This window comes from Ailuropoda melanoleuca, chromosome 13 (genome assembly GCF_002007445.2).
Source record: "Ailuropoda melanoleuca isolate Jingjing chromosome 13, ASM200744v2, whole genome shotgun sequence".
NCBI classification, from domain to species: Eukaryota; Metazoa; Chordata; class Mammalia; order Carnivora; family Ursidae; genus Ailuropoda; species Ailuropoda melanoleuca.
This window is the reverse complement of record NC_048230.1, coordinates 60,857,072-60,880,316: the sequence shown is the minus strand read 5'-3', so window position 1 is coordinate 60,880,316 and position 23,245 is coordinate 60,857,072. Positions and strand designations below refer to the sequence as shown.

Here is a 23,245-nt window from a genome sequence, read left to right as displayed (position 1 = left end):
TTCTGAGAAAAGAGGGCATGCTCCTTACTCAGAAGTCATCATGCATTATTCACTGGAGCTCCAGGAGTCAAGAAGGATGTCCCAGGGTTCCCTTTTGAGGCCAGTGTGGGGGTTCAAATGAAGCAGGTTCCTAGCCTCCCCCACTCACAATGTCTGGTTCAATCAGAGAAGCTGCATGCTGCCTTTGAATGGGAACATTTGATGCAAGGACTCCACAGTTCAACAGTGTTTGGAAAGCCAGAGGACCAGTCAGTGTGTTTCAAGCTGCAGTCTTCACCCATTAATGGCTCATGCAATTTAGTGGGTTTATGACTTAGGGCAACCCTAGCTGATCTAACAAATGAACCCCAGATGGAAGTTAGAAGTTTATTTACCTCTGTCATCCAGGGACCCCAGAAGGGGCCCCTGACTCCGAATGACATTTGTCATTTCTGCTCACATTCCATTGGTCAGGACCAGTCACATGACATTGGTCAAAAGCAGCGGAATCTGGCATGCATGGTCCCTATAGGCCAGCTGTTTTCCAGGAATCGCTCTAAACTGTGGAAGGGGGAACATGAATTCCTTCCTATACAGTTGACTGCCATACTGCGGGGTCAGGTGCGCACACAGGTGCCCCCACACACAACACAAATACATAGAGCGAATGTAATATACGATTTTTAACGTCAAATATTTCAGTAAAAAAGTGCACGGATACATAGATAGTGATAAAGCAGATGTGACCGAATGTTCCTTACTGATTGGTGAATCTCGGTGAGGGATAAGTCAGTTCTCACTGTACTATTCTTTCAATCTTTACTAGGTTTGAAATTTTTCAAAGTAAAATGTTGGGGGAAATATAATTGTTAAAATCTGCTAGACTTATGAATAGACTAGAACAAGCTGTAAATAGAAAAAGATTTAATTTAAGCTTAGGGGCTTTGCCTTGTAACTTGAATACAAGAGTCGGCAAAGTTTTTCTGTAAAAGGACCAGATAGTGAATATTTGGGGCTTTGCAGGCCAGGTGGGAGCTGTGGCAAACACTCAGCTCTGCTGTTGCAGGACCTTGGCTGCATGAAAGTAGCTGTGGGCAACATGTAAATGAATGAATGGGGCTGTGTTCCAATGAAACCTTATTTACAAAAACAGGCAGTGAGCCAGATTTAACCAAGAGGTTTTAGTGTGCTGACTCTTGCTTTAATATATGATTTTTAAAAAGCCTTTGAAGCACAGATTTTTTTTAAATTTTAGGCAGGTATCTTATTCCTAGACCTTAACTCAACAGTCTTTATTAGAAATTATAGATCAGCATGTCCCAGCTATTAGGGGCCCTGAGTCTGTTAATGACCCTCACTATGTCAGACAAAATAATTTCAGCACATTTGCTGTTGATATAATCAGCTGGTTTCTTTCATTATCATTTCTTGCCTTTTCTTTGAATAAAAACGTACTATTTGGGGCACCTGGGTGGCTCAGTCAGGTGAGCATCCGACTCCTGATTTCCACTCAGGTTACGATCTCAGGGTCGTGAGATCGAGCCCCACATGGGACTCCGTGCTCAGCGACGAGTCTGCTTGAGATTCTCTCTCTCCCTCTGCCTCTGCCCCTCCCCCCCCACTTGCCCGCTTGTGCTCACTCTCTCAAAATAAATAAAATCTTTAAGAAAAAGTACCATTTAAAAGAATATTTTCATGGAAGTATAATGTTCATAAAGACAAGAACATGAATTATAAATCAGAAACAGATAAGTGAAATTTCACAGACGACCACATTTTTAAAAAATGAAGTCGAAGAGAAAACATCCTAGCCCATCCCCTGTAGTAAGAGTAAACTTTGCACGTGTGAGACTCTTGTTTCGTTTATACATGTTTACGGATGTGTGCTTGGGGTTGTGATCATAGCAGAACTTTATAAAGTGCTTACTGGGGCTTTACACATACTAACTCCTTATCTTCACAATGGCCTCATGATGTAGGTGCTATTACTGTCATTCCCGTTTTATAGATGAGGGAATAGAGGCACAGAGAGGTTGAGTCACTCAGCGAAAGCGATACAGGCATTAAGAGGAAATGCTGAGGTTCCAACCCAGGCAGGCAGGCTTGAGTCCCTGTTTTATAGGGTCATGGTCAAAATGGTTTTAAAGCCACTGGACAGAATGTTCCCAAAGGTTCTTTATAGACCTAAAAATAGCATACTTTTCCTTAGGTGTACCCACAGGGAAGGGCTGATTTTAGGAGTACATGGACAAACATTTTGAAACCTTACTGGCTTTATATTACCGTGTGTTAGAGAATTTTATAACTAGCGTACCAAAGCACTAATATGAAACCTACTTTTAAAAATTAATATATGTCTTCAAAAGAAAGGAAAATATCAAGTAAGTAATTACAGGTAAATAAAGTACAGGTAACAGGCAGATAGGTAAAAATTGTAAAGAGAAATACAGATGTCTAGGACTTTGGGGTCAGATACTGAACTTGGCGTCATGTGGCCCCGATCTGGGTCCTGGTTCATTCATCTTCTAGTTCTGATTGATTTTATCACGTCTGTAGTACTTACTATGGGCCAGCCACTGTTCTAAACAACTTGTAACGATTACTTCCTTCGGTACTGCCATCATACCCGTTTCCCAGAAGGGGTAACAAAGGCTCAGGGATGTAACTGAAGCCCAAACCACACAGACTAGGAGTCAGGGTTGGGATTCAAACCCAGGCACTGTAGCAGTCAGGGCAGTGCTGGCTGGTGTTACTAAGAAAACCAAAATGTAAGATAGAAGAGTGTAGCTCCTTCACACGGGGACCCCAGCTCCTTTGGGGTAGATGAGTATTATTTTAACCACTGCACTGCACGGTGATAGGCAAAACTTTCTTTGTCATTTCGAGATGCGTGTGTTCTGAAAAATGGGTGAATAATGCCAGTTCACCTTACCTCTCAGGATAGTTCTGCAGGTGCAACCCGTATTGTTGGTTGTAAAGTCTTAGTATTGTTGTTATGTTAACCAACGTGTACCTTACAGTGTTATTGTGAAGATTAACTGAGATAATGCGGGGAAAGCTCGGGTTCCTACACAGATGACATCAGCTGTGGATAACAGTTAATGACAGCACTGTGGTTGTGTATGTGGAAACAATGAATATTGACTGATCTCTAGATTGAGAAATAGTTACATGGGATCTTTCCTATTAGCAAGTTAATACATTACATCTAAGACTGAAAAATCAAGAAGTCATGGTATAACCATAATATGTAGAAATACAGAGGAAAACTAGCTACAGTAGCTGGAAATGGTTGCCTCCGGGTGGTAGGGCTAGAGTCAGGGAAGGGAAGGTGGACAGCGACAATTATTGATTATCAGCTTTGTAAAAATAATTGCTTGCTTTCAACTGTGTACCTGTACAGCTTTGATTAAATTTTTGAAAAAGAAAATTTAAATTAAAAAGGAAAAGAGAATAACGAAACCCTATTTCAAACACCGTGGAGTGTACCTGAAAAATAGAGTCCTGAAACGGAAAGCCCCAGAGAGAAAAAGCGAAGTTAAAGTTACAGGAGAAATTCAGAATATATTCATGTTCAAAATCCCTGCTGAACACCTTTCGGTACCTTTGTGCCACCTGAGTTATTTTCCCTAACCTAAGAGGCCCCATGCAATCCGACTCTTGTCTGCCCCTCTGCTGGCCTCTCCTGTCTTCATCTCTTTTGCTCACCCTAGTTCAGCTACACTGACTTTTTAACTATCTTTTAATCTCTCCAAGCATATTTCTGCCCCAAGGCCTTTGTACCTGTGCCCAATGCCTGGAACACCCTTTCCCCAGATCTTCCTATAAGGGGTTTCTTCTTACAGGTTGGGGCTTAGCTCGAAAGTTTCCCACTTAGAGTTTCCCACTTAGTGGCCTTCCCTGACCACCCAAATCTAAGACCACCCCACCCATCACTATCAATCCTCTTATCTTCACAGCTCTGGAATTGTGCATTCATCTGTCCCCTCCGCCACAGTGGAAGTTCCATCAGAGCAGGGAGTCCGGCCTCCTGTTGCCTGCTGAATCCTCAGCATGGGGAGCAGTGCTTGGCACACAAGAGTGCTCCGTAAAAATCTGTGGAAGGAGCCAGTACAGCCGAGGACAGCTGAGTCAGTATGCTGAGGGGCTGGGTGGGCCCGTGGTCTGGGGAGGAAGCTGCAGCCTATGCCTGGGCTCTCCCCTGGGTCAATAGGCCTCCCACTGCCCAGACAGCCACTGTTTGACAACTGTCTGCTGTGGGACCGGCCAGGCCTGGGCCGCCACACTGCCAAGGCCCCAGGATTCCCCGGGCCTAGCAGCCGAGGCAGCCACACCTCAGGGGGAGCTTGTGAAGGAACAGGTCGAAAAGTTATCCAAACAGGCATGAGGAAGGGCGGAGCGTGTGGTGAGACACAGAGGGAACAGTTGGCCCTTCCCTGGGCAGAGCCCAGAGACACTGGAGGGAGGCCCTGGCACACCCAGTGGGCAGCTTCCCAGGCGGGGCCCGGCCTTCCAGGCTGGGCCTCCAGGACCCAGGTCTGGCCCCGGCTCTGGTCCTGACTTGCAGATGGACCACAGGCACTTGATACTTCTGGGTCTCAGTTTCCTCCTCTGTAAATCAAGGGACCAGGGACCGTGGCAGGTCAGTGGTTTCCAAATTTAAACAAGAGAAAGAAAAGAAAAGAAAAGAAAAGAAAAGAAAAGAAAAGAAAAGAAAAGAAGAAAGGAAAGAAAGAAAGAAAAGAAAGAAAGAAAGAAAGAAAGAAAGAAAGAAAGAAAGAAAGAAAGAAAGAAAAAAGAAAGAAAAGCAGCAGCAGCCTGTCTTCAAACAAAATCTTACCCGGAAGCCAATTCAGAGGAATGATACAATGGAGGCCCTAGGTTTAAAGCAAGAGTGGAGGGGCGCCCGGGTGGCTCAGTGGGTCAAGTGCCTGCCTTGGGCTTGGGTGGTGATCCTGGGGTCCTGGGATCGAGTCCTCCATTGGGCTCCCTTCTTCACGGGGAGCCTGCTTCTCCCTCTGCTTCTCTCTCTCTTTCTCTTTCATGAATAAATAAGTAAAATCTTTAAAAAAATAATAAAGCAAGTGTGGATGTGTAGGAAGCTGCCCACACCGTAGCCCCAGCCCCTTTGGAGGAGCCCCAGGGTGAAAACCACCGGGCTCCATGGTCTCTGAGTTTCTTCAGGGCTGTGAAGCGTAGGAAGCATAGCCAGAGGGGGCATCTAGATTCTTCTAATCAAACAGAGATCCAAGTTCATGCCCTACACTGTGATCTCAGGCAGTTCACTCTGCGTTTCTGAGCCTTGGTTTTCCCTCTCTAAACCTGGCATCATAAACGTTACCTCCTTGGTGGTATCGTATGTTCACCACAGAACCCGGCACCTAGTAAATTCTCAATAAGAGTAGTGAAAAAGAAAAAAATCAATGCTGGTTATTAGGAGAAGTAATCGAAATGAGGAGAAGAGCCAGTTCTTTGTCTTTGCTATGAGTCGGGAAAATAGTTAACCGCCGTGAGCCAAGTCTCCTCTGTAAAACATAGTCAAGGATTTGATGGGGACCAGAGGCTGAGATCTGGGTAGTTTGGGGTTTTTTTAAATATGATTTGAATTGACTGCCAACCTTTAAAAATCCCAGCTTCCTGCTCCTTTCAAAGACAACGGGGAGCTGTAGCAACACCGGTCCCCCATGGCCATGAGGCAAGGGTCTACAGGAGCAATTTAGTTCGGCGGTGCTTTCTCTAATTTGGGCCGTTCCCACCGTTCCTCAATGACCCTACACCGAAGTTACACTGATGACCATAAACCATGGTTCGTTCGCTGTGCTGGTTTTCTTACAGGAAAGTGTGAGATTGGCTTATGTACCATCTATTCCACATACCATTGAGGGCAATTGGGTTTGGGACCCCTTATTGCTGAGACCAAGGGAAACCTCATTATTTGTGAAAACGATCTCCTTTTTCATAAGTTTACCATTTTATTTTAACGTGACTGTTGAAACATTTTAAATGACATATGTGGTTCCCATTGTACTCCTGTTGAACGGTGTTGCTCTGGTCCCTTGGACGCCACGGCAATGACCGAGTCCACTGCTCACTCATCACCTCCGTGTCCCATGCTGAATAGATCAGTCCTAGCCAAGCCTTGGGCTCGTGTCCCTGGCTGGCTCTTCTCTCCTCCCTCTCTGGCGTCCCCACCCTGATTGCCTGCTTGTCCATCTGGAGGACCCAGGCTCCAGAACTCCAGTCCTGCCTTCTAGAATTCTCCCCTTGGGAAATCTCACCTCCCAACCCCCATCTGGCAGCCATTGTGTTTCCTTTATCAGACATTCGCATAACACAATAGTCAATTTGAAACTTAATTACACACCCATTCTTCTGTCTCCAGCCTGTCCAGTTTACCCCAAATCCAGTGATTTTGGGGGTGGAGCTGGGGTGGAGAGAGGCTTATTTATTCCCCCCTCTCCAGGGCAAGTCATAGTTTTTGCAGAGATAAGGTGGACCGGATTTGGGGGAGGGACAGAGGTTATTCTATGGCAAAGGCGCAGACTTTGTTTTTGGAAGAGATAACGTCCAGAGCTCCCCTGGGGGGATGAGAGAATCCTGAAGGACTCAGGGAGCCAGGGGGGAAAAGGAATCTTGGGAGGGATGGAGACACCCCCCCACCCCACCCCCTGCCGCTTCCAGTGGGGGAGGCCTTGTCTGGTAGTGGCTGAGAACTTGTGCTTGTGAGTTGGGAAGACTTGGGTTAGAGCTATGCAAGCTGTATGCCTTGGATAGCTGACAGTACCTCTCTGACCTTCAGTCTCCTCCTCTGTAAAATGAGGATAAGAACAGACCTATCCTAGCACAGTGCATTTGCACATAAGTGCTCCATAAATGCTAGCCTATCACCGTACCTTTTGAAAAAGGGCCCATAGGGGCCATGTGGGATATTTTTAATCAGTTTTTATTTTGCTTTGGTGCATTTTCATAATTCTCCTACCATGAATCTGCTAAAATAATGAAAAAGTTAATAGAGAGAGGAGGAGTAAAATTAAGTGGAAATGTCATCCTAACACAGGGCTCCGGCGTGGGGTATTAAACCTGGAAATAGGTAAGAAATCTTAAGAGTCTAAACTTCACACACACTCATTTAATATCTTCAATCGAAGCTCCAAGAGGAAAAGCGATTTGGCCAAAGTCTACAGCAGGTTAGTGGCAGAGCCAAAACTGGAATGGCTGACCATGGAGGTCATGAGGTCAAACCGTGGAGGTCATGAGGTCAGACTTTCCCAAGGCCGTTCAGACAAGACAGATCCTATTGTTAGATGTTGGATTAAAAGAAGTTGTGCAAATTTCATTACTGAGCTCTCCTCAGAGTCCTTAACACATGACAGTGCCTTGGGTACTTCAAGAGAGACCTCCAGTGTGCCCGCAATGGCTCACACCGAGCCCCTTGAAAAACATTAACACCCATGAAAGCTCTCCCTGCCCCGAAGCAGAGAAATGCTATAGCTTAAATACATTCCTAGATTTAAAAAATAATAATTTTTTAGATATTTTAAGTAGTACGATTTTTAAAAATTACATGCAAATCATCTGTTGCTGGTAGAAAGTTAAATTTTTCATGATATCTTTAAGTTGGAAATATTACAAGCACGCAAGAAAGTATAGAGAATAACACTGTGAACACCGACGTGCCATCACTCAGGTTTGTGGTAGGCATGGCCATTTCTTCACTGGATTCGTTTTTTGTTTTGATGAGAAGTGAGATATTATATTTTGCATTGAAGCCCCCTTGTACCTCTCCCTGATCTCATCCCCCCCTGCCACCGTTCTCGAAGGTGACCACTGTCAACTTTTGCTGTTTATCATTGCTAGACATGATTTTATACTTCTGCTCTATGTGGCTACATGAACAATATGTACTATTCTTCTGTAAATCTGAAAGATGTATTCAAATGGTATGTTGTACGCATCCTTCAGCGCCCCCCTTTTGTTCCTTCCTATCACAGCTTTTTGGCTCTTCCCAGGCAGACACAAGTAGGTCACTCACTGGGTATGCTGTGTATGAGTGTCCCAAGTGTATTTATTCTGGTTTTGGACAACGGAGTCATTTCCCGTTTCTCGCTATTTCGGAACAATGTTGCAAAGAACATTCTGATACCGTGGCTGCAGGTTTCTCTAGGATAACACGCAGGAGTGGAATTTCTGGATCTCAGGCAGTGGGCATCCTCACTTTGGGGTTCCCGTTGCTCCACATCCTCACCGGCACCTGATTCCAGAAGATGATGAACGTAAGATGAGAATTTTTATTTCCCTTGTTTCAGAGGGAAAGGCTCTTTTTGTCATTTGAGTTTGCACTGGGAGTGTACCTGTTCATATCCTTTGCCCATTTTTCTGTTGCATTATTTACCTCTTCTTATCATTTGAAGGAACTATTTATTCTTTTTTTTTTTTAAAGATTTTATTTTTAAGTAATCCCTTCGCCCAACGTGGGTCTCAAATGCACAACCCCGAGGTGGGGAGTCTCACCGACTGAGCCAGCCAGGTGCCCTGGGTGCTGTTTATTCTTGACCCAAATCCTTTTTCAGTTATATTAGCTGAAAGCATCTTTGATCAGATTGTAGCTTGTCTTTTCACCCTCTTTAGAGCCTCTTTTGTTGTATAGAAGTTTATAGTTATATGGAAGTTACCTTCTGGTTAAATGATAAATCAGGTCGTTAACTTTACTGATCTTTTCCTTTATGGTTTGTGCTTATTGTATCTTGTCCATAAAATCTTGCACTGCCCTGAGATCATAAAGATATTATACTAAATATTTTCTTCAAGTTTTATTTTGCATATTTAGGTGTTTATTCATAGGAATTGATTTTTGTGTGTTGTATGAAATAGAGACGCCATTACTATATTTTACTTTATATGGATAGCCAATTGGCCCCACACCATTGACTGAATAGGATATCCTTCCTTCCTTCCTTCCTTTCTTTCCTTCTTTCTCTCTCTTTCTTTCTTTCAACATCTTTTCTTGACTGACATACAATGTCATTTCTTTTTGTCTCCCATTTTCAAATATATGTCGATCTCTTTCCAGGCTCTGTATACTGGTCCACTTACCTATCTCTAGTAGCCATATTTAAACAATAAAAAAAATTTTTTAAACCCAGGTGAGTGAACCCACAATTATACCAAAATAAAAAGTTTAATTTAAAAAAGCCCACAAAAGAAATGGTTGAGATTATTTAATAATATATTTTATTTGCTCATATATATATAATTTCAACATCTAATCAATAAAAAATAATGAGATATATTTTGTTCTTTTTTAATACATAGTCTCAAAATATGATGTGTGTTTTATACGGACAACACACCTTAATGGGAACCAGCCACATTTCCAAAGCCAGTGGTCACATGTGGCTGGTATCTACCATCCTTGGCAGTGTACCTGTAACTTTATATATTGTACAGCGTGTCCTTCTCATAGTGTAGTTGTTCTTTAAAAACCATCTTGCCTATTCTCTTTGTTCATTTACGTAAAGTTTAGGATGATGCTGAATAGAACAGAACAAAGGTTAGAGACCAGTGGCATATTGATCTCCTCCACTGGACTTCAGTAAAAGCAGCTACCATATTTTGAGTGTTTGCAATTTGCCAAGTACTGAGCTAAGTGCCTTTGTCCTATTGGGCTTCTAATTAAAACTTCATTGAATTTATTAATTTGGGAAGAATTGACGTCTCTATATAATAAATCCCTCTGCCGTGAGTACGACACATTAATATAAATCTTCATTTATATAGGTCTGCTTTTAAGTTTTTCGATAAAGTTAGATAATTTTAATCATCCAAAGTCTTTTGTTAGATTCATTCTTAGATAATTTATAATCATTATTGCTATTGTAAGTAGTTTTTAAAACTGAGTCTTCTCATTTTTGATGTTACATTTTCAAAATATTAAAACCAAAATGCTTTTAATATATTAAAAATGTATCCAGTAATCTTGCTAAATTCTCTTATTATATCTGTTTTTACTTTCCTGTTTTATTGCATTGTTAGGGCCTCCAGTAAAATACCACACGGAAGCAGTAATAATGTGCATATCAGATAGGGTTTAGTTTGTCCATGAGTAGCCAAGGTACAAAATAATAGTAGCTTAAGCAAGGTAGATTATTCCACAGTTCTGTGAAAGTCCCGATGTAGGCAGTGTCATGTTAGGATGGCTGTGCTTCCCCATAGCAGTCCTCAGGAACCTAGGCTCCTTCCAGCTACTGTTCTTTCATCACCATGAGGTCTTTATCTTCATGGTGCAAGATGGCTGCAGAGCTCCAGCCACATGTCCTCCTTACAGAAAGATGGTGCGGACAAAGAAGAAAAGGGAGTCAAAGTCATGTTGCAGCTGTCCTTTAAGAAAAATCCTGGAAGCTGCCACATTACATTTCTGACTGTATTTCATTGGCCAGAGCATATGTGCACTGTCTCACCTTGCTTGACATAAATCTTTTTGGAGGGCATCTGTGTGCTCAAATGAAAACTGGAGGTTCTATTACCAAGGAAGACAAGGAGACTAGAAAATATTGGACAACTCACAGCCTGTGCCGCAGTGGGCAACCTTGTTTATTCTTCACTTGAAAGGGACACTTTGACCTTTCTAAATGTGATCTCTACTTTAGGCTTTTGGTAGGTAGCTTTTATTGGGTTTTTAAAAGTTTCTTTTAAGTAAGCTAGGAATTTTGTCAGTTTGTTTTTTAATCAGTGTTGAGTATTCTTGATTGCTTTTTGTGCATTTACTAAGAAAAGCACATTTTTCTCTCCTTTAGTCTGCTAATTAATAAATAAACGCTCTCAGGTTAAACCATTCTTGCATTCCTAGAATAAACCTAACTTGGTCATGATGCAATGTATATGCATTTATACATTGGTGAAACTTAAAAAAAATTGTAAAATATACATAACGTAAAATTTACCTCTTTAGCCATTTTTTTAAATGTACAATTTAGAAGCATTAAGTATATTCACATTGTTATACAATCATCACCACCATCCATCCCATGATTCTTTCATCTTCCCATACTGAATCTCTGTACCAGTTAGAAAATAACCTTCCATGCCTCCCTTCCCCCCAGCCCCTGGCAACCACCATTCTGCTTTCTGTCTCTACAGTTTTGACTGCTCTAGGTTCCTCATATAAACGGAACCATACGGTATTTGTCATTTTGTGATTGGCTTGTTTCATTTAGCATGAAGTCCTCAAGCTTCCTCTATGTTATGGCATACCAGAATTTCCTCCTTTTTAAAAGCTGAATGATATTCTATAATATGGATATATCACGTTTTGTTTCTTTTTATCACATAATATTCCATTACACGTATCTATGACATTTTTTGTTTTGTGTGTATATCACATTTTGTTTGTTTGTTATCCCATTTGCTTGTTTTTCACGAATACACGTTTGTGTGTTATCTGTCAATTGACACTTCGGTTGCTTCTACCTTTCGGCTCTTGTGAATAACGTTGCTATGAAATGGGTGTAAAATATCTCTACCAGACCATTCTCTCAATTCTTTGGGGTACCTGCCGAGAAGGGGAATTGCCATATTGTATGGTAATTCTGTTTTTAATTTTGTAAGGAACTGCTATACTGCTCTCCGTAGCAGCTGCATAATTTTATATTCCCCCCAGCAGATCAAAAGGGTTCCGATTTCTCCATATCCCCACCAACACTTGTTATGATCTGGTTGTCGTTTAAATAATATCCGTTCTAGCAGGTGTGCAGTGGTATCTCACTGTGGTTTTGCATTGATTTGCATTTCACTAATGATTAGTGGTACGGAGCATCTTTTCACATGCTTTTTGGTCATTTGTATGTCTTCTTTGAAGAAATATCTATTCACGTCCTTCGTCCATTTTAAAATCTGTTTTTTGTGATTGTTGTTGAGTTGTAGGAATTTATATACTCTGGGTATGAACCCCTTATCAGATGTATGATTTGCAAAGATTTTCTCCCATTTCAGGGATCGCCTTTTCACTCTGTTCGTAAGTGTTCTTTGGTGCACAGGGGTTGTTGATTTCAATGTAATCCAGTTAATCTATTTTTTCTTCTGTTTCCTGTGCTTTTGGTGTCATATCCAAAGAAATCACCGCCAGATCCAATGTCATGAATATTTTCTCTGGTGTTTCCTTCTAAGAGTTGTATAATTTTAGCTCTTATGTTTAGGTCTTGATCCATTTTGTGTTAATATTTATATATAGTGTAAGCTGAGAGTCAGTTTCATTCGTTGGCAAGCGGATATCCAGTTTTTCCAGCATGAATTTGGTTGTAATCACATTTTATTTTATTTAAGACTTCTGCACCTAGGAGATGCTACTTTGATCCGACCTTGGATTGATGGCTGGAATCCTCTCACTGTCCTTCCTGACTGATGGCCGCTTAGCTTGGGCTTGATGCTTCCAGTGACAAGATGCTCACACCATCATAAAGCAGCTTCTCCCCTGGTAGAACTGTTGCATCTGGTAGAAACATCTTAATTTGGCACACACACCTTCCTCTCTGTACCATTCATCTGTTGGTCCTGGTTTGTTTTCTGGGGCTGTAAGAAGAGATAAGCATTTTTTCCCAAAGTAAAGTACTTTGACTTCAATATATAACAGAGGTACATGACAGGCAACTACGTGCCACCTTATAAGGTTGATCACATTGATTCCCCGAAGCAATTGATTAACAAGTCCTATTATTGATTCCTATTTTACAGATGAAGCAAATAAGGCTTGAAGAGCTTATAATTTTCACAAGGTCAGTTATGCGAATGGTAGCATGGATATTTCAAAGGCAGTGGCCTTGACCATTCTGCCAAGCTGCCCTTTTCCTCATCCCCATCAGCCAGCCCAGAATTCCTTTGGTTCTTTAATTCTTCAGAGGATATGGTTTTCTCATCCTGTCCCATCCTATGACACAGGAGGTCTTTATGTATTTTGGATATTAATTCCTTATCAGATGTATGATTTGCAAATATTTTCTCCCGTTCCATACGTTGCCTTTTCATTGTGTTGATGGTTTACTTTTATGTACAGAAGCTTTTTCATTTGCTGTAGTCCCACCTGTTTACTTTTGTTGTCTTTGCTTTTGGTCCTCCCTGATGTCACATGAACCCAGGTGAGAGGTGTGGGCAGCAGCTGCCAAGTAAAACCTCTAGAACTTAGTCATGTCACCTGCCACTAAGGCAGCTCTCCCCACCCACACTGTCCAGGTGATTGATTTTTAAGCCATGTGGAGGATTTCTCATTCCTCTTCATCGAGTTCAGACATTTCTCCAAATCCATGTGGATCTTGATCCTGACATTATTGGAGCGCTCACACCTGTGCAGAACACACTGTGTGCCAGACACAGTTCTAAGTCCTTTCCGTATATTAGCACGGATAATCCCCACAACATCCCAATGACACATCTATCATTATCATTCCTATTTTGCCAATTAGAAAGTAGTCACAGAGCAGTTAAGTAACTCACCTAAGGTCACACAGCCAGTCGTGGCAGAACCAGAATTCAAGCCCAGAAAGCCAGACTCCAGAATTTGTGCTCTCAGCCTGCTGCCTCCAAACATCTGACAATCTCAGCCAGCTTTTTGGAGTCCAAAAAATTGCCACCCACTTAGGGACCTCCTTTTTTTTTTTTTTTTTAACAAAGAGAGAACGACAAAGGGCCCAGAGTCTCTGAAAAGCAACAGGATTATATAATATAAAGGTTTATTTCATTCCATTCATTTCCCATTGCTTTCTATTTATGATACTGGCATTTCATTGAGTACTAATAACATTTCCTTCTAAAATAAATCTAAATGAAAATCAGTAAGTCGATGTAAGAAAAATATTAAGTAATAGCATAGGTGGTTTTCAGATATGACAAAAATCATAGTGGTCGTAGGAAAATCGGGGATCTTTGGAAAGATCGTAAGCAGTCAAGTTAGGTGAGGCCGTGCTGCAGTGACAAAAGTTCCAGTCTCAGTGGCTTCACACAGCTGAGCGTATTGCTGACTTACAGTACCTGCCCATCGGGCCAGCAGGTGCACTCCTTACTCTGGTAACTCCACACCCACACTTGCTTGCATGATGCCCCCAGTACTGGCTCTTCATGTCCTGCCCAGGTGTGATGCACGGTCTTTCTGCTCTCGTTTCATTGGCCAGAACAAGTCACCTGGTCACATCTAACTTCAAAGGAAGCAAGAAAGTGGCCAGGTGCCTGAAATGAGAGGAGTGGAACAGTAGAGAACAGCCCACAGATAGACTATGAATAAAGGAGTCTGAAAGATGGTCCTAGAAAGGTAAACTGAGTCACTGGATTGTTCTGTCTTTGACCACTATGACCTGCCTCACCAAGTGTCCTTCTCAGAGAAGGGACTCTGGCCCACCAAGGAGAAGACAGTCTGACAACACCTTTCTGTTAAGCCAATACTGCTCCTTCAGGCTTCCTTTTGAGTGGGAGTGCTGTTATTTCATAAGCAGTGTGGGCTGAACTGTGTGGTTGGGTTTTGTTTGTTCCCTGAAGGTAGATAGAGCGGCGTGAGCTTCGGCCGAGATAGGATCTGGTTCTGTCACTACTTTGAAAAGCTATCCAGGGAAGGGAATTGGAAAGGAGAGGAATTCAAGGATAGAGTCCCAGGAACCATTTTCCAGGCGAAGAAAAAAGAATGTGCAAAGACTCTGAGGCGGAAAGACAAGCAAACAAAAGGCCAGCGTGGCTGCAGCCACTGGGGTTGGGGTGAGTGGGGATAAAATGGGGTTGGAGATGTAGGGATATAGACACAGGGACATCAAGGTCTCACAGTCTGGGGGAGTTTCGATTTTTATGAGTTTGATTACAAATGCACAGGAAGCCATAAAAGTTTCAGTAAGGGAGGGACCTGATCCAGTCTGTGTGTAAGGATCATCCCTGGCCCCTGGGTGGACAGTGGGTGTTAGGGGAGCCAGCATCCTGGGAGAACAGACGTGAAGAGACGTTTGCAGACTCCAGAGATGCTATTGATGTGCACAAGGTTGGCTGTCGTGGAGATGAAAACATGGTGAAAATCTGCGATACGTTTGGAGGTGCCAAGAACTGGATTTTCTGATAATTTGGGAAGGACGGGAGGAAGAACACAAAGATAGTGACTCCCACGGTTTGGGCTTGAATAATTGAGATGGGCTTGGGTGATGAAATAGTCCAGTTAACGTAGGCGGGATTGCTATTGTTCTTTCAAAGACTGAGGAAGGGGGAGTGGATTGTCCTTCCAAACCTAGTAACTGAGCTCCAATTCAGGTGTGCCTATTCCAAACAGAGGGCGTACTTTCCCCACTCTCCCGGACCCGTGCATTAATTTTTATAATGGGGGATATTTAATGCTTTTACTATCACTCAGGGTTAAAATACATAGATGCCCCCGAATGCAAATGTAGACTTCCAGTGAAGCCAGCCCGAAGCTTGGGACTCTACTTAAAGGCGCCGGCACGTTGGGACCAGGTGTTGGGAATATACATTTCATAGATGTAAGGGCGACGCCATACCAGCCTTGGTAGTTTTAAAATCTTGCTTTCCGATTGGTGCAGTGGCCAAGTGCTGGTGTGTGATTGGAGGAATGTTAGCTTACTCTGCAACTAACCTCAGCAAGTTGTGATTGGTCATCGTGCGGAGCTGGGTTTGGATCGATGTAGTCCGTCTTGGCCTGTGATTGGTGGGATTGTAATGCTACTTCCGCTGTGATTGGTTAAACCCGTGAGGTTAATGAAAAGTTTCTGAACGCCAATCCAGCATTGGCCACTAGGTGGAGCCCGGGATGCGCGAAGCGAGGTGCTGCAGAGGGGGCCGCTCCCTCCCCGACGCCTTCCGGTTCTACCCAGGCACTAGTTCTGCCCTGTGCCCTAGGGCAACCGCGGGACAGGGGTGAGGGTGTGGGGGACGGTGTTAGAACTCCCTGCTCCAGCCCGGGTGGCCACGCTTCTCTGCACAGCCCCTTTGGCCCTTTCTTTTGGCTCTCAGCCCTGCAGAGGACTTTGGCTGACCGAGGTGTGGGACAGCGAGTTCGCGAAGGTTTGTGAAGGCCCAGATCCAAAATGCAAAATTGTGGAGTCTGTCAAAGGAGTTACAGCAGCGCCCCCTCCCTCCACTGCGCCCTCTGCCCGCCTCGGAGCCATTCTCTCAAGTTGAACGGCCTCCTCCGCGCCCTTTCAAATCCTTAAAGGACTTTTCCAAGGGAGCATCTCATAGGAGCTTAGGACTGTGTGGTGCTGGTCAAGGCCACTAGCTGGAGATCACCCTATCCAAAGACGCCCCTGTCGTGCCTGCTGTTTGACCACCTGCCACTTCAACTTCATCGCTATTTGAAATTCTCTTTTTAAAGACGTATTTCCTTGCTTACTGCCTCTTCATCACACCTCTGCACCAAAATATAAGGTCTGTGAGGGAAGGAGTAGGGAGGGCCTGATACTACAGAATGCCCAGTGACATTTGATTTTGAGATAAACAACAACTTATTTTTTTTAGTATAAGTATGCTTCATGCGTTATTTGGTACATATTTATACTAAAAAAAAAATCATTGTTTATCTTAAATACAAATGTCAGTGGGCATCCTGTATTTTTATTTGCTAAAACTGCAACCCTGGGGGGATGGCTCTTGTCTATTGGCTTCACAGCTGTGTCTCCACACCTGCCAGAGTGCACGTGGAAAGTGGGGAATACATGTTAAGTGATTGGGTGGGTAAATTCCTCCTTCATTCACTCATCCATCTAACCCATTATGTTCAGTTCCATCTGGGTCCTGGGAACAGAACAGTAAATGGGACACAGTCCAGTGGAGGAGGCAGTAACCACCATCTGATTACACTATGATGATGTCAAGTGTTGGGGGCTGTGTGAGCACAGAGGAGAAGCCAGCAGGGCTGTGGGAGGAAGATGACGAAGATGGGACTTGGAGGAGGGCAGGGGAGAAAAAGAAAGGGTGACAGCTACTCTGGGCAGCAGGCTCTGCATGTGCAAAGGCCAGAGCCGAGGGGAAGCTGTGAGATTCTGAAAGCTGCGAGTGGCTGGGAGTGGGGGGCAGGTGTGCTGGGGGGGCAGTCAGAAAGAGCTGAGGAGGAGGCTTGTTCACTGAACATCCGGACCCACCTGTCAGGCACAGTAGCGATGCTAGGTTGGTATCACTGTGCCCATTGCACAGATGAGGAGACTGAGGCTCAGAGAGATGAAGTGCTTGGTCTGGGTTTACAGTCTGACTGAAAAGCTGAGCTTCAAATTCATGTCTGACAGACTCTGAAGCCTGCAGTATTCTGGAAAAGTCTCTGGGTTAAGCACTGGAACCGAATTGGAGGATGAAGAAACTGAGCCTCAGAAAGGTGACAGGGCTGTGTCTGTGAATATGGTTCCTCTGGTTTCACAGGAGCCCCACCCCTAGGTCAGCCAAAGGCCTCCTCCTCCTGACAGGCAGTGTGAGGGGTCTGGTTTGTCTCAAGCCCTCTGAGACCGTGGGAGGGCCAGGGCAGGACCCAGGAGTCGTGGCTGCTGTCCTTCCTGTTCTGTTTGGGTTGGGTCTCCAGGACCCCCTTGCTGAGCCCTGTGGCTAATTCCTTGCATGGGTCCTGGGCGGGTCCTCCATTTCCATGGAGACCGCCTCCTACCATCCCTGAAATCTCATTGTGACCAGTATTAAGAGATTAACGCTGCCTCGCAGCCCTCACAGGGTACTGGGTGCCAGGGTGGCGGCAGGAGCCCCCTCAAGGATGAAGCAGTTGCTCACTGTGCGGGACCCCATAGCACCAGGAGGAGGATGTCAGACTGGGGCCAGGGCTTCCCCCAGCACCCCCCAGGTATGGTCCTGACTCCACATCTACCTGGACAGGAGGACGGGGTGGTGGAAGAGAGACCCAGGACCCAGGGGAGGAGTCCAGATTGGGGAGCAGTGCAGAGGCCTCGTACCCCGGGCCCCAAGCCAGAAAGGCCCAGGGTTCTTAATGGGCGGCTGCCATTCTGATCAAGGTGGATCCAGATTCCCTCCACAAGGTGAGGGAGCCTTATGGAGTCTTCTAGCTAAAGACCAGCTCCCTCATCTCCTTCATTTTGCACTTTGGGAAATTGATGCACAGAAGAGAATGACTGGCCGAAGTCAACGAGTTAGTGGCCTGAAGCAGGTGGACAATCCCGAGGCAGCCCTGAGGTCGCCTGGGCAGAAAACACTGGTTAGGATGGCATTGCTCCCTCTGCCTTGAATTCCAAGTGCTCCTCCCTGACCTCCAGGAAGGGGGTCCCCTCGGACTCCTTCCCTTGGGCCTGACCTATTGACCATGCTTCCCTTCCCTCCCCACCTCTTCTCCTCCTGGCCTTCCCTGCCTCCCTGACAGCCTGATGCTGGCAGAGAGTTCCCGATAGGCTCCACTCCACCGGAGGACATGGCCACCAGGCCCTAACTCTCCCATCCAAGGGACATCCCCTGGCTGGGTCACCATCTGGAAGACTGTGGACATTTTTTGTTCCCCCCTTCAACCTCTCTGTGTCTTCGGGGTCCAGACACAGTGGGGGTCCTGACAGCCCACCCCCATCCCACCTCCTGTCAGGCCAGCCCCGGAGAGATTTAAGTCAGGCTCCAAAGCTCACTGGGCCAGGTTTCCTGGAAGGCCACATTAGGGCATGGGACAAACACAGCTCTGGAGCCAGGTAGAAATAGCTCAAACACTCAGCAATCTGAGCCTCAGTTTCCTCACCTGTGAAGGGGGGGCAGTAACCCTTCCTTCCTCAAAGCTTGCTCTCAACTGCTATGGAAAGTCTACAGTCCGCTATTAAAGACCAGAGCAAGGTGTGGAACAGTGCCTGGGGCGGGGGTGCTAACCCAAGGCCTTGGATGCTGCTGGGTTTGCAGGACGCAAGCTTGGAAGAGGCTAAGGAAATGAGAGAAGTGGTGGCCGGTGGTGAGGAGGGGAAGTGGACTGGAGGGCAGCCAGGGAAGGGAGCAAGACTTCTCAAAGTGCACCTTTTTTATTTTTTATTTCTGAACCACGTGATTGTAATACCGAATCAAAAATTTGATTTAAAAATTTAAATAAATTAGGTAAAATATGAAGTAATAATAATAATCACACATGCCTCAGTAATATGAAAGGCGTGCAGCCAAGATGGAGACCAAAGTATGAGGACTTGACATAAAGAACATTGAAAGCCTGCCTCCGAGTCTCTAGATTTTTGACCTGGAAAGGCCCTTTATTTCAAGCCAGTCTCATTTTGCTAATAGCAAAATACTGGTCATTGGTACCCAGAGTCTGGAGCTCCCTCCATGCCGGCCATAGTGCCAAGTGCTGTCTGAATATCATCCCACTGAATCGGCCTTCTGACTCTACCAGGAAGCTATCATCATTCTCATTACAGAGATGGGGAAGCTGAGCCTCCCTGGAGTTGCAGAGCATGGATGCATACCTAGGCCTTTCCAGCTCCCACTGTGGGTCTCAGTCTTAGCTGCACATCGGTATCACCCAGGGACTTTAAAAAATACTGATGCCTAGCACCCATCCACCCCAATCCCTAGATTTGATCACTGGCCTGTGATGGGGCCTGGGCATCAGTATTTTTTTAAAAGTTCCAGGTGAATCTAATTCACTGTCGGAGTTGGATCTCTGCTTTATGCTAGAGAACTTTTCAAACAGGAAACCAAGGCCCAGGAGGGAAATGAGTTTGCCTAAGGTCACACAGTGGCTGGAAGCAGAGTTGAGGCAGGGCTCTCACAGAGCCTTCATGAAAATAAATAAGAGGCGCTCTCCTCTGGGCAAAGTCTCCATGGGCACTTGGTTTGGTAAGCGAAACAGGGGCTAGATTTCTACACTGACTCACCTCCTTGCATAGAGAACAGTTGTGCAGTGGGCAACCTGTACAACTGTATGTAGCAACCCTGGCTTGAGTCTCAGGATTCCCAAACACTACACTCAGTGACCTTCAGGCAAATCCCTGGGGCCCTTCAGTACCTGGGTGCAGGGAGACCCAGTGCATTTCCTGGGATAGGGAGGGGTTCATCCCTTACACCATGACCAGGGCCTGGGCCAGGCAGGGGCTCGCTATCATCTTTCAGGCCCCACAGGGGCTGTGCAGGCCCCATCTCACTCCGAAGGTCACTTGTGCAGATAAAGTCAGGAACATAACCAGGAGGGAGGAGGAATAAAAACAGGAGGGACAGCAACAGCCTCAGCCCAAAAGTCACAAGCCACCTGGCAGGAGGCAGGCCTCAGGCAGGCCCCGCCCACACAGACCCAAGTCCTCCTGGCTTCCTTCCTGATCATTCTCCAGACCATACACTCTACCCTACCTCCTGAGCCTTGTGGTCAGCATCTCCCACAATGCCCTGCTCTCTGGCCAGCGTGCCTTCCATGTCCTTCCGTCATCAGCCACCATGTTCTCCATTTCTGGGTGTTCCCATGGCCCAGGATGCCACCTCCTCCAGGGATCCATCCCTGACCACTCCAGCCCAGACAGGCCTGCCTTCTTGGGCCTTCTCCAGCCCTCACAGTCCATGCACACAGCCCACACGTGCCTCAGGATGGGGCTTACTCTGTCAGCATCCTGGCCAGCCTGCCTTGGGCACCGAGTGTCAGCCCTGGAAGGGCAGGGGAGCCCCGGGGGTAAGAGCACAGACTCTGGAGCCAGACCGCTCAGGTTGGAATCCCAGCTCTTGTTCCTTATACATCGTAGGAGCTCAGGCCTGTGGCTCAGACCCTCTGTGCCTCAGGTCTGCAGAATGGTGATAAGATGATTGCCTGCTTCATCGATGGGTTGTAAGGATTAATGAGTTAGCCCGTGTAAAGCCCCCCCAAACAGCTGCGTGGACACCAGCCATGGCTGTTCACAGCTTCGGCCTCCATGAGCCGGGGAGGCAGGTTTGATTGTTCCCAATCAGGTGAGGAAATGGATGCAGGAGAGGTCCGGAGTCAGGGCAGGGCCCTGCATCTCTCTCTCTGGCCCGACACCTCCAGAGAGAGGATGTGGTCGAGGCGGGTTCCAACTTGGTTTATAGCTCATGGCTGCTGCTCAGAGGGCCACAGGGCCAGGGCCAGGTGAATTCCCCAGACTCCAGGCGGCTCCAGGCACCTCTCCGCCCCCAGCCAGCTGCGGGAAGCAGGTGAACAGCGGAGCAGGGTGTCTTCAGTGCATCTGGTTTACTAATGTCCGGAACCCATCACTGAGTCCAGAGAGAGCCCCTGTCTTCTCAGGCTAGCTGGAGACTCAGAATACCTGCGGTAACCTTGTCCTGGATGACAACAGCACCCCCCCGCCCCCACCATCTGCATGGGGAGTGAGGGGATGAGCCTGGCCCAGCATCTTTCCAGTCCCCACCATTGGCTCTGGCTCCACCTTTCAAAGGAAATACTAAGGGGAGGGCGTCTCAGACTCTAAGAGGCAGGGACTGGGTGAAGCGGGGCCTGTGCCTACCCTACCGGGTTCCTGGGAGCCTCAGATCCCATTTGAAAGGCCCCGGGGCCCACATCCTCCTAAGCACTCTCCAGGCTCTGACACCGCAGGACTCAGAATCCCGTGCTCAAAGCTGCCGCACTGCATCCCTGTTTGTAAAGCTCTCCCCCCAGCTGCCTTTATCTCTCTTTGGTAACAGAGCAAATTTGCTCAGGACCTAGAGCGGGGGCAACAAGCAGACTGTTGACTCTTGAGCAAAACCTACCCTTTGGAGAGCGGGAGGGGAGGCACTGGACGTGCGTGGGGAGGCCAGCAGCCTCTTGCATAACCCGGGTGGCCTCCTGCCCACCCGGGCCTTTTCAGGGTTAGGGGTGAGGCAAACCGCAAACTCATGCCCAGTTAATTTTTTAAGGCAAAATCAACAGGCTCAGCAATGATTAGCAGGCAAGTAAGTTCGTCTTAATCATGCTGAGGAGAGGGAGGAAGGAGGCTTCTGGGGGCCCAAGGATGGGGCTCGGTTATCAGTTAACCACATGAATGTTGTTTCCTTCCAAATCCACTGGCCTTCAGCCTCGAGCTCCCTCGTCTTCCTCTCGGAAGTACTCCCGTGGCCAGCCCGTGGCCATCAGCAACTGAGGGAACAAACGTTCTACCATGCAGGAGCCCCAGGAGGCACTGCGGGGGCCCTTGAGGGCTGGGATGCAGGACAGGGGTCTTCACAGAGCTTGGGGTCTTCTTTTGAAGGCAAAGCCTTCCCACCCCCCTCCACTGCTGTGTGGCCTTGAGCAGTTCCCTTCCACCTCCTGGGGCTCAGGGAGGGGCCTGAGGTCTATGGTTCAACATACAGCCAGCTACCACTACCCTGGGGCCTCAGTGTCTCCATCCACCAGATGGGTGGGTTCATTGAGACGCCCTTTCTAGTCTTGAAGATCTGTGAGGTTGTAACTGGATTCAGCCAATGTGGCCTTATCCAGGTGAGGACAGTGGGATGGGCAGTGTTTGAGGAATTCAAGGAGGGGAGAGGTGCCCAGAACAGGGAGGGGGCCTACCTGATATCTGCTGTTGGTACCAGCAAGCGACAGATTCCAGCTTCAGGAAGAGAGCTGTCCTCTCAGATGGGAGGCAGGGGTCCCAGTCAGGTGGGGTGGGGTGGGGTAGGGCTGCAGGAATGGCCTGGCAGACCCCACTTGGCCCAGGACCCCCCCTCCCCCTGGTCTTGAGTGCTGCCAAGGGAAGCGGCAGGGCCAGGCCAGCCCCGGGCCTGCTGGCTGCCTGGACTGGAGTTTGGTCAGTGGTTGGGGACCTATATTGTGAGAAAGTTTAGGACTTTGTCCACAAACTGGAATTTGAAATTTCAAAGGGGCGAAACTGGAGGGCCCTACCCCAGAGTGGAGATGGCTCTTGGCTTCTTTCCCCCACGACTTTTGTTCTTTGTCTTGATAAGTCCGGGTTCCCTGCACCACTCCCCGGGCGGTGGGGGTGGGGTGAGGAACAACAAGAGATAGTGGGGTGGTAAGCAGGGTGGTAAGTGGCCAGGGAAAGTTAGGGTGCCAGGCAGCCTGGGATGGCCAGCGTCTGGAGGGTGCCTCTGAACTCGCATGTGACAGGGACAGGCTCCTGGGCTCCTCAGATCCCCAGTCTCTGGTCAGTAATGTGATAGGATCACCAGCTCTGGTGCCCCCGAATTCTGATGTCCTTTCTGGGATTCCTGGAGGGAGGCGGCATATAGGGGGTGAAGCCCTTACGCTCTGGAGTCAGACTTGGGCTCAAATTACAGCTCCTTCTGTGTGGGCTCAGGCAAGTCACTTTTTTTTTTTTAAATTTAATTTTATTATATTATGTTAATCACCATACAGTACATCCCCAGATTCTGATGTAAA

The 23,245-nt window shown here is 46.5% G+C and overlaps 1 protein-coding gene and 1 long non-coding RNA gene across 2 annotated transcripts in view; one reads left to right on the top strand and one right to left on the bottom strand.

Annotated features, from left to right (window-relative positions):
* The window catches only part of HNF4A (hepatocyte nuclear factor 4 alpha), a 58,563-nt gene that overhangs the window by 6,520 nt on the left and 28,798 nt on the right, over positions 1 to 23,245 (top strand). The gene's annotated exons all lie outside the window — the stretch shown is intronic.
* Positions 9,215 to 22,635, bottom strand: LOC117795660. The gene is made up of 3 exons (XR_004619752.1): positions 22,415 to 22,635; positions 13,462 to 13,664; positions 9,215 to 10,296 (listed from the first exon to the last, which is right to left on the bottom strand). It is a non-coding gene; the product is annotated as an uncharacterized LOC117795660 (long non-coding RNA).